At 46.9% G+C, this 13,216-nt stretch overlaps 1 protein-coding gene and 1 long non-coding RNA gene across 3 annotated transcripts in view; one reads left to right on the top strand and one right to left on the bottom strand.

Moving 5' to 3' along the window:
* Positions 1–4,471, bottom strand: part of LOC147728430 (uncharacterized) — a 53,001-nt gene extending 48,530 nt beyond the window's left edge. Inside the window, exons 1-2 of the long non-coding RNA XR_015309375.1 lie at positions 4,308–4,471; positions 3,406–3,460 (exon numbers count right to left, since the gene is read on the bottom strand). This is a non-coding gene — a long non-coding RNA (uncharacterized LOC147728430). The remainder of the gene's footprint in view (positions 1–3,405; positions 3,461–4,307) is intronic.
* ADAD1 (adenosine deaminase domain containing 1) overlaps positions 1–13,216 on the top strand; it is a 1,085,588-nt gene that overhangs the window by 532,395 nt on the left and 539,977 nt on the right. The window lies entirely within an intron of this gene.

Genomic DNA, 13,216 nt, shown 5'->3' with positions numbered 1-13,216 from the left:
CTCTGATCTCATAAAGAGCTCAGGGGGGTTGTTTAGAAATAAATATATATACATTTTATATATATCCTGTGTGGTGTCCTTTCATTTGGTATTCAAGGGGTTACATATGGTAAAACAGCTGGATTTACATGCCCTTGAAGTTTTAGCCTAAGATTGCTTTGTCCATGCTACCACTAGGATAGCTGGTCTATAAGGTTGACTTTACAACCATCACCATAAGGGTTGTTTGGACTGATACAGAGTGCCCACTAGAATAGTGGACATCACATATCAGGCCAACTTCTCACATTGGTGTGCAGCGGTTGGGATAAGAGCTTGCTGTTGTTTTACCAATTGTAATCTTAAAATCTCATTTGAAAGATCACATAGGTACCTATAGGTACATATAACAAGACGTATAATACTTAAGTTCTACTGAACTTAGTTGTTGTAGACCAAAGGGCCTCGCACACCCTGACTACAACTTCTAGAGAGGTTTAGTAGGACAACACTTAGTGTAGGTAGGTGCACACACCCACACCTCACTAGATCATGTTGTCGTGTTTATATCTAGGACCCTAATTCGATATTCCCGATTTATGCCCTTGTGAGGTTATAATCAATAATATCCTGATAAAGGCATAAGAATCGGATCCATATTCAGTAATAGCCCATGCAGTCCAAAGCACAGCACGGCTACTCCCATCGACTCCTAGAAAGCACAACGCGTTCTTTAAACAAACCAAGCCTCCAGCAGCCCGGGAAATCACCCCTGCTTTTGTTTTGATTTGAACAAGAACTCCTGAAGTCCAGAAAGAACTGTTAGTTCTTAGTGACGTCTTATGTCCAACCTTACGTCAAACCCGGCACCTTCCAGGTATAAAATACCAACAGTTGCCTAAAGCAAACACACAGTGGTTTGGAGCAGAGCGGCCATCTACTTGCCCCAGAGCCCAGCTGATGCGAGAAGCCCACTTAAGCAGCCCCTCCTGTTTGACGCACTGAGAGAGACGCTGTCTTTTTCTCCAGCCGAGAAAATCCAGCTCCGGTGTTTCCAGCCTACCCTTGCGGGTTGCTGGGAGTTCGAGTCCTGAGGAAAGAGATACCAGACCTCCCACATTCTATTACCAAGTTACGGAGCTGACTAAACCCTTAAGAGAATTCTTGATGCAGATTCTTGGCAAAATAATCTAAACCACTTAACTTAAACTGCTACTTACTAATCCCTTCCCAAGTATTAGGCTTAGGTCAGGTACACCGGGGTAGGCTTAGTTAGAAGCACCAGTTGAGCACGTTAGTCAATCTATTTATGTATGTATATATTTTATCAATTTTAAAGTATCATATGGCTAAGAAACTATATCAATGCTTTTACAGTATTATTTCATACTACTTTTACTGTACGCACTTTACTTTATGATAAGTATTGCAATTGTGGCAATTCATTTCTCTTGCATGTGAAATAAGACTGCTCAATAAATAACACCTTTTATTGAAAACGCCCATCTCCCTATTTGTCTGTACTCTGGTGAAACTAAGTATGCACGGTTGACTGAGCGAAATAGTGGTCTATTGTTTTCACACGACTCTAGAGATACTCTTATTCTGAGGGAGCAAAGTTGTCATGTTTATGCGGTTGTCGGAAACTGAATCCCTTCTTGTCTGAGCCAGGGAAGTTCATCCCTCCCTATTCATTCAAGAAAGTTTCCAGTGACCTCTGAGCTAGCTGGCGCAAACCTAAATTAAGTTTAACATAGTCAGTAGAGACCTAGATGACCTCAGTCCTACGTCTACACTGCTGTTTGTTATTCCAATGCGCAGAGCCTATTGGGAAAATAGGAACTACACTACAATGTCTGGCACAGGTGAACCAAGTGGATCTTTACCTGTAGTGAGTGACCCTCCCAGGGCACCCTCCAAATTTGATATACTCGGTTTCAGAGAACTGAGACACTTGTGTACCACAAGAAAGCTGAAACAAGGGTCTAACCCTACCCTTCAGCAACTGATAGAACTCTTAGAGGAATCTGAAGTTCTTAACGTCTCTGGTTCAGGCCCTACAGGGAATCCAGATGAGGTCCTACCTTCAGCAGATGACACTGACCCCCCAGTCATAGAAGATGATGAGGATGGGGTTGAGGAAGATTCTGAGGAAGAGGTAGACAGCCAGGTACCAGTCAGAAGACTTAGCCAGGCTAACCTAAACCAATTTGGGGCTGAGAATGGGACAGCCTCATTCAGGCCTTCAAGTGGGCTTAATCAGAGGTATAGGAGGAATAGATCTCACTCAGGCGAATCTCTACACTCCAATGCTTCAAGAGGTTCTCAGAGGGGAATGACCTCCCCTCAGAGAAGAGAACACCAGGCTAGGATAATGGAAGTCAATCTCAGAATAGAGAGAGAGGAACTTGCCCTAGCTAAAGAAAAACTAGCTTTTGCTAGAGAAAAGAAGTTGAGTCGGTCAGAACCCACTGGTGGCAGCAATATCCCTAAGGATAAAGACCGGTCCTATGACAATAGAAACCTAAGTAAGATTGTGCCCCCCTACAAAGAGGGGGATGACATCCACAAATGGATAACTGCTTTGGAGAGGGCCTGCAAAGTACAGCAGGTACCCCAACATCAGTGGGCAGCAATCTTGTGGCTCTCCTTTTCAGAAAAAGGTAGAGATAAGCTCCTCACAGTTAGTGATGGGGATGCTAATAACTACAAAGTCCTGAAGAGTGCTCTAATTGATGGGTTTGGCTTAACCACTGAGCAATATAGGTTGTTGTTCAGGGATACCCAAAAGGTACAGACTCAGGACTGGACTGATTTTGTAGATTATGCTACTAAGGCTCTGGAGGGCTGGTTATTGGGCAGCAAAGTACATGACAATACAGGATTGTATAATTTGATTATGAGGGAGCAGATCCTTAGTAATTAAGGTTTATCAAAAAGAGAAAAGGGACACTCGTTACACCTTACAACCTTGGGTTCAAGGAAGAAGAGTACCCTCAAAAAACTCAATGCGAATCTGGGTGCGGTATATATGTTTCATCCGCCCCTCATTGACGTTGTGGCAGTTATCATTGGGATTTCTTCAGTGCGTAAACTGCCCGCCTCAACCAGAGGCACCTCTGGGTCGTTTGGTGCAGTGTCCAGAGATTGAGGGTTTCCCCACTAACAATATGAAAAAAGGAAATAGAAAAAGAAGCTTAGTGCGCAAAAAGTGGATTAAAAATGAGAAAATTACCCCTGGGATTTATTGTGGGGTAGATTCTCAGTTGGTTTAAAAATGGTGGTACTTACTGCAGACCGAGTTACTGGGTCTGTAAGTATTAGAGTTGTTGAGAATTCGTCGACATGTTTCAGCTTCTTAGGCCCGAGGGGTCTGTGAAGCTTTCGTCAGGACTTAAACTATGACATAACAAAAAGTATACTCACACTATTTGTGCGGTATCGGTATAGTCTTTTCAAGCTAGGAGCAATTATCCAATTTCTGAAAAAGAATTGTATGTTAGTACAAACAAATCTGTATGTATATACTCTTTTCCAAATTTTATTTCTAACACAATGGGGGAGGAAAAGCAAAGTCCTTCTGTGGAACAAGGCTAAATTATACTCATATTTAAGAATCAAGGGGAGGAGGGTCTCAGGGTTCAGTTGCACAAGAGGCATGGTGAAGTTATAGAAAATATCTGAATTGTGTTCCATATTATATCTTTAGATGCTATTTATTGGATGTCTCTATAGCTGTTGGTCAGTAATAATTATATTGAGAGACACCTACACAAATGATGCCGACTCAGAACTGGGTTAGCACCATTCGAAATTATTCAGAAAATCGGCTTGTGCCAATGCAAGGTAAATGGTTAGAGTTAGACCCTGTCTGACATCGTCCCGTAGCATCATACATTTTTATTTGTAACACTGGTGTCTTAAACTGTGCACAGTCATTATAAACATGTTATTCCTCGTAAATGGAAATCACTAAACGCTAACCGCTGGCTAGAGCATCAGGCACACTGTGTAATAGATGAAAAAACGGGAGGGGGGGTTTTGGCTCGTTGTTGTACGAAATCTTTGTTATATGAAACAGTTACCTAGGCGGAACATCATTGTAAGGTTCCGATCAGGCAAAGCGGCAGGCATGCAGGATGATTGACAAACAAATACAGTTTTCTGAAAAGCAGTTGGCGCCGAGTGCAAGTTATTTTATGAGGCGCTGGGCGTCAGTTGTACACAGTGCGATTAATTAGATAAAAAGTGCAGTTATTTTCTAAGGTGCGAAGAGTTGGGCGTCTGCTAAACACAGTGCAGTTATTTAAATACAGAGAGCATCCTACCTGAATTTGTCCAGTTTTTGGCTCCAGCGGGGGAAGTCGCTGTTTGCGCGCAGAGCTGGTTGGAATTTGGTAAATAAATGTCATAAAGTTAGGCAGAGGGAGAGGGGACGCTGCATCTTACCACGGAATTGAAGGTCTCTTTCTCAGCGCCATTACCCGCGTGTGAAGGGTTTCCTAACTTGTGCTGGCTCTGCCCCCGGATGTCCATGATGTTCCAGTCGCTCTATTTTTAAAGGCGCCGCATTCAGATAGTGAGTTGCTTTTAAAGGAGCCTGCTACCATTTATTCATTTTGAAGTCTCGTGTTAAACCTGGGCGTGATGGCCATTGGTGGTGATATACTGAAAATGGATTTTTCTAGTTTAGCAGTATACAATAAGTGTTTTCAGTAGTCCTAGGGTTATATTAGCGCACAGGATGTAGTGGACATTGTTGATGAGTTAATGAAGGTGGAATTTTCTAGTTTGACAGTATACAGTCGGTGTTTTGTGTAGTCCTAGGGTTATATTTGCGTATTAAGATACGCTTGCAGAGGCATGAGGTTAATGTGCTTGCAGAGTCATGAGGTTAATGTGCAAAGTGGTGCCACGCAATGTTATCATTTAAACCATGTTCGTGAGTGCGCAATCGGTCCACCCATCTCTGCTCCTTTTCATACAAAACTTTTTCTGCATTCTGTGACTTATCCGTCAGCATCTCGATCACTGTCCAGTGTATGTCATCGCAGGAATGGTTCATCTCAATGAAATGGGAGCACAGTTTAGTAGTGTTCTTCTTTAGCCTGATATTACTTTTATGTTCGCTAATTCGTGTTTTGATTTTGCGGCATGTCATCCCTATATACTGTTTTTTACAGGGGCAGCTCACCATATAGATAACATGAGAGGAATTGCAGGTGGTATGTTGTTTTTGTGTCCATGTAAAGTTGTCTGATAACTGCAAACTTTTGGAAACTGATGTAGTCTTACATGCGGCACACATCCCACATGGGTAATGTCCTGTTATAGGTGTCATTGTTGCATCTCTCATTGGTATTCCTGGTTTTTGCTTCCGAGGGCGAGTGTACACTAGGGCGTCTTTTAGGTTTTTAGATCTCCGATTTGCGAATCTGGGTTTTGGCCAATCAAATTTTCCTGTGTTCAGGATATGCCAGTTTTTATTTATTTGTTTTTGTATGGCATATGTTGCTGGATTGAAGGTAGTTACGCAAGTTGTAAGGTCTGGTATAGGTTCCTTTTGGTAAGTTTCCAAGAGGCATTCTCTTTGTTGGTTGCTGGCTCTTTTTTTGCATTTCCTGATTGTTTGCTCAGTGTAATCTCTTTCGTAATTTTGTACAGAGTTCTTCTGCTTGGGTTTTATAATCTTCCTGTTTGCTGCAGTTTCTTTTGAGCCTAAGAAATTGGCTGTAGGGTAAGTTGTCCCTAAATGGTTTTGGATGATAGCTTTTATACGATAACAGGCTATTTTTGGCCGTTGGTTTTGTATAGGTCTTGGTTTGCAGGATGTTGTTGTCATTGTAAATAGTGAGGTCCAGGAAATCCAATTTTTGGTTGCTAGAGTTGTATGTGAATTTGAGCCAGGGGTCCAGACTGTTGAGCCAGATTATAAATTGGGGCAGATCTTTTTGAGTGTCCCAAATCACGAGGATGTCCTCAATGTACCTCTTCCAGTATAATATACTGGAAGAGTATGGGTTGGTATCATTGAGGACATGTTGGCTTTCAAATTGGCTAACATACAGTCCGGCCACCGAAGGCGCGAAAGCGCTGCCCATGGATGTTCCATGGACTTGAATGAACAGGTTGCCATCATATTCAAAAAAGTTCTCCTTTAAAGCCAGTTTGCAACACTCAAGGATAAAATGTCTTGGAGTATAGTAGTGCCATTCTTCCATATAGAGGACATCCTCAAGCATCTGGAGTGTTTCGTCCTGAGGGAGGCTGGTGAACAATGATTCAACATCAAGTCCAACCAAAGTCATAGTGTTAGGATCGAATGGGGTGTCCATGATTTGTGACAGAAGGTCCCTGGTGTCCCTAATGTAAGTTGCTGTTTTTTGAACCAAAGGTTTACGGTATTCATCAGCGAACTTGGAAAGTGGTTCTAGGACCGACCCGATCCCAGAAACTATAGGTCGTCCTGGTGGCGGTGACCTGTTTTTATGAGTTTTTGGGAGGGAATAAAAGGAAGGAATTTTTGGTTCTTTTGTTATGAGGAAATCTGCTTCCTTTTTTGAGATCCTCATCTTTGTCTCTGCTTCATACACCATCATGGAGATGGTACTTTGCAGTCTCTCTGTAGGGTCGGTAGTGATTCTCTCATAGAATCTAGTGTCTGACAGTAGGGGGAGGCATTGTTGGTTGTAACCTGTTGTATTTAGAATTACAATTCCTCCGCCCTTATCGGCAGGTTTTATCACAATGTCGTCATTTTTCTGTAATGCCTCAAGTGCCAAACGTTCTTTTTTTGTAAGATTCTGATAGATTCTTTTCTCAGTTTTGTTTATTGTATCTACGCCTTTAAGTAAAGCTTGCTCAAAGGTGTGTAGTTCTGGCGGGACACTACCTGCAGGTGGATTGAAGGTGGATTTTCTCCTTAAGCAGGTGTCTCCTTCCTTAGTGGGGGCTTCTTTGTTGGAGAAAAAAGCTTTCAGTTTTAGTGTTCTGCAAAACTCTGATAACTCACATTTGAGTTTAAAAGTGTCTGTTGTAGGGGTCGGTACGAACCCCAATCCTTTATTCAGGACGGCAATTTGTTCCTCTGTCAACTCTATATCCGAAAGGTTTACAATTAGTGATTGGTCTTGCTGGTTGATGGTTGGGCGGCAGCCATGCTCCGCGTTTCTACGTTCCTCTGTTGGTCGCGCCACGAGAGCGACTTCCTTTTGCCTCTGGGTTGATTGTGGCCCCTGGATAAAAAAGGCTGTTCTTGTTGGTGGGTATTCTGTTGGCCTGGCAGGTGATGGTCTCCTGTATGTATCTGTTGCATCCCTTGATTGAAGGGATCCATCCAACCTCCGTATTGTGGGATGAAAGGTTGGTAGTAAGGCATATTGAAATTCTGATGGTATGGTCGTTACCATCTATTACCCCTTCTCGGTCGTTGGCATCGGAAATTATTCCGTCCTCTTTTAGTAGTGTAGTCTTCCGAACTGTGGGATGAATTAATGGAGGAGTTTCTGCCGATAGATTCATCATCTGAGGTCTGATCCTGGGAGTTGTAGTCATTCTTAGTATAGGGGTGCATCTTCTCCTGGCTAAATTTCTTGAGGTCTTTTCCCAGTTTTTGGAGTTTACTTTGCATGATGAATTCTTTTGTTTCATCCAGCTCTTTGGTTATTTCTTCCAATCTTTTCTTGAATACCTGGGGATTGATTCCTTTCTTTCTTTTTTTTTTTTTTTTTTTTTTTTTAAAACCTTCATTTATAAATGCACAATACACAGCGTCTGCCTACAACCCCGCAGGGCCGGCCGCTATGACATAAACAGGATGGCTGAAAAGGAAATGTGCAGACAGTACGTTGTTAAAGCAATCTCTCGGGTCCACATTGTTAATTGGAACATAGCACCATATCAAATAGGATAAAAAAGGTTTAATTTTATGATTTTGTCGAAAAGAACAACACACCAACACATGGTATCATACTGGCAAGGGTCGCAGGAGGGGGGGAAAGAACGCTAATAAATAAAGGAACGCATATGGCGAGGGGGGGGCGAGCACGAGGGAGAAAGCAAAGGCTATACTGGAAATTGGAAACGGAACGTCAATCATGGAGAAGAGGGGAGAGGAACCTCATAGTCAAGTGGAGGGGAGCAAATGTCTCCACGGTACGAATTCCACTGAGCCCAGACCCTGGACCATTTCTTGGCACGCCCCCGTGCCTCATATACAGTTTTTTTCTCGGAACATGCACCAGTCCATGTTCTCCTTCCAGGCACTGAGCAATGGTAATCTAGGGGAGCCCCAGAGCTGTGCTATATCTCTCTTTGCGACCATGTTGCCCAAAGTAACCCAAAGTGTCTGGGCAGCATTGCAATCCGAAGGTTCCCACACATTGAGCAGGCAGCGTCGTGCCTCAGGAAGGAGGGGGATCCCGGTGACACGACCCATAACATCATGCACTCTAGACCAAAAGGCCGCAATCATCGGACATTCCCACAGAACATGAAGGAAGGTACCATCCATACCACATCCACGCCTGCACCGCCCATCCGAAACCAAGCCCATTCGTACCAGACGCATTCCGGTCAGATACACACGGTGGAGGATCTTCAGCTGGACGAAACGAAGCAGAGCCGGGATAGCCACCTCCTTAGGGGAGGATACGGCTGACTGCCAGTCCTCGTCGTCGAGTTCGAGCCCGTCAGCCGTCCAGGAAGCACGAAGTTTCTCAAGTTGGTCAGCCCTGTTATTGACAAGCTTTTTATATATTAAGGAAATAGTGCTATCGGGGACATGGCCGTCTAAAACCCGATCCTCCAAAGGGGAGGACTGCGGGATATCGGTACCAGAGGGAAAGACGGAAGACAAGGCATGTCGAACCTGCATGTACCGGAAGTGCTCCCTATCATCGAGCCGGTATTCCAGTTTCAATACCTCGAAGGATTTCACAGCGCCCCGTGCCCACAGATCCTCCACCTTACTGATCCCAATCATGTCCCACTTCTCGAATCCTTTCGTCTTCCACAGATTACCCAACCTATCAGTCATACAGTGGCGTCATACGCGTCAGCTTGCCACCCCAGCCCGTGGCCACAGTAGCATCCCTCCATGCACGCACTGCACACTTCGTCGGGCCTGTAAGGAGTCGAAAGGGTGACTTTGAGTACAGAGCCCTATTGAAATTGCCACCGGGCAATAATAGTTTGTCCAATGCAAAGGCGGGGGCAGGTTCCGAAGAGTACGTCGCATGGTTAATAGCGCTCAAGTGCGAAGCCCAGTAATAGCGTCTAATATCCGGCAACGCAATACCACCATCGTACCATGAAAGGGTGAGCTTGGACAAGGCAATACGGGCACGGCCATCCCAAATCAGTTGTCGCTGTAAACTCTCAACCTCACGAAAGTAGCGAGCAGGGACAGGATCGAAAAAATTCTGCAGGGCGTAAAGAAATCGGGGGAGCGACATCATTTTGAAGAGTGCCGCTCGGCCGAATGAGGATAGGGGCAATTTACGCCACCGTCGCACGTCCTGCTTGAGTCTGCGGAGCGGAGCATACAAGTTCCGCTCATAGCGGACCGAGGAGACCGTGGAGATATAGATCCCCAAATATTTGAAGCCGTCAGTCGCTACCAATATGGGGAACCTGCGAGGCAGAGGTGGCAACGCTCCGGCTATAACGTAAACACAGGACTTGGTCCAGTTGATGACTAATCCCGAGTTCTTACCAAAGGACGTAAGAACATCGAAGAGGACATTAAGCGACTTTTGAGGGGACGTTAGATAGAGAAGGATGTCATCAGCGTACAAGGAGACACGATCCTCAAGATCTGGAGACCATCGGATCCCCTTAATAGAGGGCTCCCACCGAAGCCACGCAGCCAGGGGCTCAAGCGCCAATGCGAATAGCAGCGGGGAGAGCGGACAGCCCTGAAGAGTACCCCGGCCCAATGGGAAGGGGTCAGAGCATCTACCATTTACCACGACCTGATCCAATGGTTGTTCGTAGAGGAGCCTGACCCATGCGATGAAGTTAGGACCAAAGCCAAACTTAGCGAGAGTCGCCCAGAGATAAGGCCATTCGATAGTGTCGAAAGCCATAGTGGCGTCCAAGGAGGCGACCACTGCCGGCTCGGCGAGAGTTGGAGCCCTCGCGAGGACACTGTGGAGCCTACGCAGGTTAAGGGCCGTGTTCCTATGCGGGATAAAACCGGATTGATCTGGATGGATCAAGCCGCAAATCACCTTCAACAACCGATTGGCCAGGACTTTGGCCAGGATTTTGGGTTCCGCGTTCAGCAGAGAGATGGGGCGGTAGGAGGTGCAGCGGTCACGAGGCTTGCCATCTTTATAAATGACCACTATGGTAGCTAGGCGCTGCTCGAGGGGGAGGCTTCCAGCCTCAACCGCCTCGAGAAACATATTGCGCAGATGGGCGGCCATTTTGTCCGGGCAAAGTTTGTACAGTTCGATGGGCAACCCATTTGGGCCCATCGCCTTTCCCGAGCGTAAAGATCGAATAGCAAGGGCAATCTCATCGACGGTAAAAGGGGCCTCCAGGACAAGACCATCTTCCTCCGAAACAGTAGGCAGGGCTATATCTCGCAGTAGCAGCCTGGAATCAGCCTCATCCCGATCACTAACCGGCGTATAAACCTTCCGGAAGTGATCCACAAAGCAATCAACAATTTCACCAGGGTCAGAGACACTCTCTCCGGATTCGCGAACAATGACAGGCACAACACGACTCGCTCGTTCAGCCTTATCCAGCCATGCCAGGAGCTTGCTAGCTTTGTCACCCACATCATACAGTCGGCCTAGTTAATTCGCTCTCATCAACTTAGCAGCATCGGTGACACAAGCTTTGTAGTCAGCTTGTTTTAGTTCCAAAGTGTGCAACAATGCAGGCGTGTCATCCCCACCCAGCTCACTTTCAAGCGCAGTAATCTCAGTTTCAAGGGCCAGAACAGCCTCCCTCTTTACCCTACACTCAGCAGCAATAAGTGATAGAGCGGAACCCCTGATAACCGTCTTGAAGGCCTCCCAAAGAACAGAGGGGGAGGTGACTGAGCCCACATTCTCATCAAAATAACAATCAATTGCCTTCACCAAGTCTGAGCGGAGCCGGGGGCTTCGGAAATGCCAGGAAGGGACCGGGGGATCCTGTTGCCAAGTAGACCACCCACCGAAACCTTAATCACCAATGGGGAATGGTCAGAGATACCCCGGGAAAGATGTCGTACCTCCCGGACAGTGGACAAAGTGGAAGCTAACATAAAAAAATAATCTATACGAGAGAGGCTGCCATGCGCACCAGAATGAAAAGTATACTGCAGGAGTGAAGGGTGTAATGAGCGCCAAACATCCACCAGGCCAAAGGTATCCGCCATCTCATTGAGCCACGTCTGGGATGGCAACAGGACTCTAGGGGGAAGCCGATCACATTCACCAGACATGACAGAGTTGAAGTCCCCGCCCATGATTAACAACCCATCAGGAAGACCAAGAAGAGTCCTGCCAAGATCGGCATAGGTGGTAGCCTGCAGTCCCGGGGGGATATACACAACAACCAGCACCATTTGTTTGCCCTCCCACCTCCCAGAGACAGCAGCATACCGCCCGCGGTCGTCGAGTATAACTTCGTCAATAGCAAGAGCTAGGGAGGACTTCACCATGATACCCACTCCCCGGGACCCAGAAGTGAAACCAGCATGTGCGACCAGGCGGTAACCCCGGCGGTCGAGGGCCTTACAAGCATTACCGATTAAGTGGGTTTCCTGAAGGAACACAACATCAGGGGCATGGCGCCTCAAAAATTGTAACATAATGCCCCGCTTTATCCTGTCACCCAACCCGTTGACGTTCCAAGAAAGAACCCGCATTTCACACCCCCCCCCCCCCCATAGCAGCAAAGGCAGTCCACCCCAACCCCCCTCCACAACCCCAAGTTCGGAATAATCGCAATCAGTGAAATACCATGAAAAATGAAACACAACAAACAGAACGAAACACAACCAAGTCCCCAGGAACCAGCCCCCAAACAGAAACCCGTTACAACACCCCCCTCCCTGCACCCCTGCTGACTAAAAAGCCACCCCCAACTGCAGTGTGCCTGTCGCCCCATCTGATCTACACAAAGAACCCCCCGAGGAGGAAGGGAGAAATCACCCGTACCCGCACCGCCACGGGCATAAACATAGAACACACAGTTAAGTTACTCTGTACAGTACGTAGTCTCAACTCGGACCTCCGGGGGCCCATATTACTCCTGGGCCGTTGCACCACCTTCCGCACCGCCAGGGCCACCGCTCTCAGAGTCATCTGTCGGCAACGAGTCCAACCAGTCGGCAGCACGCTCCGGCTGATCAAAAAAGTAGGCACGTTCTCTGAACTCAATCCACAGTCGGGCTGGAAACAACATGGCATACTTCAGTCCCCGGTCCCTCGGGCGACGCTTCACTCCGAGAAACCCAGATCGTTGTCGTTGCACTTGGGGAGTGAAATCAGGATAGATGGAGATAGAGTTATTGTCATATTTCAACGGGCCGTGCTTACGGGCGGCCTGCAGGATAGCGTCTCTGTCTCGATAGTGAAATAGCCTTGCAATGATGGGCCTCGGCGGGCCTCCTGGTTTCACTTGTCCGCCTGGGAAACGATAGGCGCGCTCTACGGCAAAGAACTTACTGAGTCCAACCGGAGCAAGTTTAGCAACGATAAGTTCCTCGACCAATAAGTCGATCGAGGCCGCACCATCACTTTCCGGCACTCCAACTAGGCGTATATTGTTCCGCCTGGCCCTGTTGTCGTAGTCCTCCATACGTTTGAGCAGCAGATCATGCGAGGAACGCAGATTCCCAATCTCAGACTGCGCCTCCGCCATGTCCGTCACCAGGCTCGACGCCTTCAGGTCTAGTGCCTTCACTCTCTCATTCGTTTTGGCTAGATCGGCTCGAATAAGAGTAACATCCACGGCCACCGTGTCTATCTTGGACACGATGGCTTCGTACTGCTGACTCATATCGGCCTTAAGTCCAGAGATGGCAGCCAATAGGTCTTGGAGCGATACTTCAGAGGAAGACGACATGTCCGTTTGAGGTCCCTCTGCGCCCACGCTGGTGACACCGGGGGAGCCTCTCGGCTGTGTGTAGCGTTCGATCATATTGGACTGGATCGGCCCTCCCCGGGTTACAGTCTTCCTGCGTTTCTCGACCTCTGGTTTTGTCGCCATGTTGCAATCAGTGGCGGCCGAG

This window comes from Lissotriton vulgaris, chromosome 3_1 (assembly GCF_964263255.1).
Source record: "Lissotriton vulgaris chromosome 3_1, aLisVul1.2, whole genome shotgun sequence".
In the NCBI taxonomy this organism is placed as follows: Eukaryota; Metazoa; Chordata; class Amphibia; order Caudata; family Salamandridae; genus Lissotriton; species Lissotriton vulgaris.
Note: the sequence above shows the minus strand (reverse complement) of the source record. Positions and strands in the feature narration are given on the sequence as shown.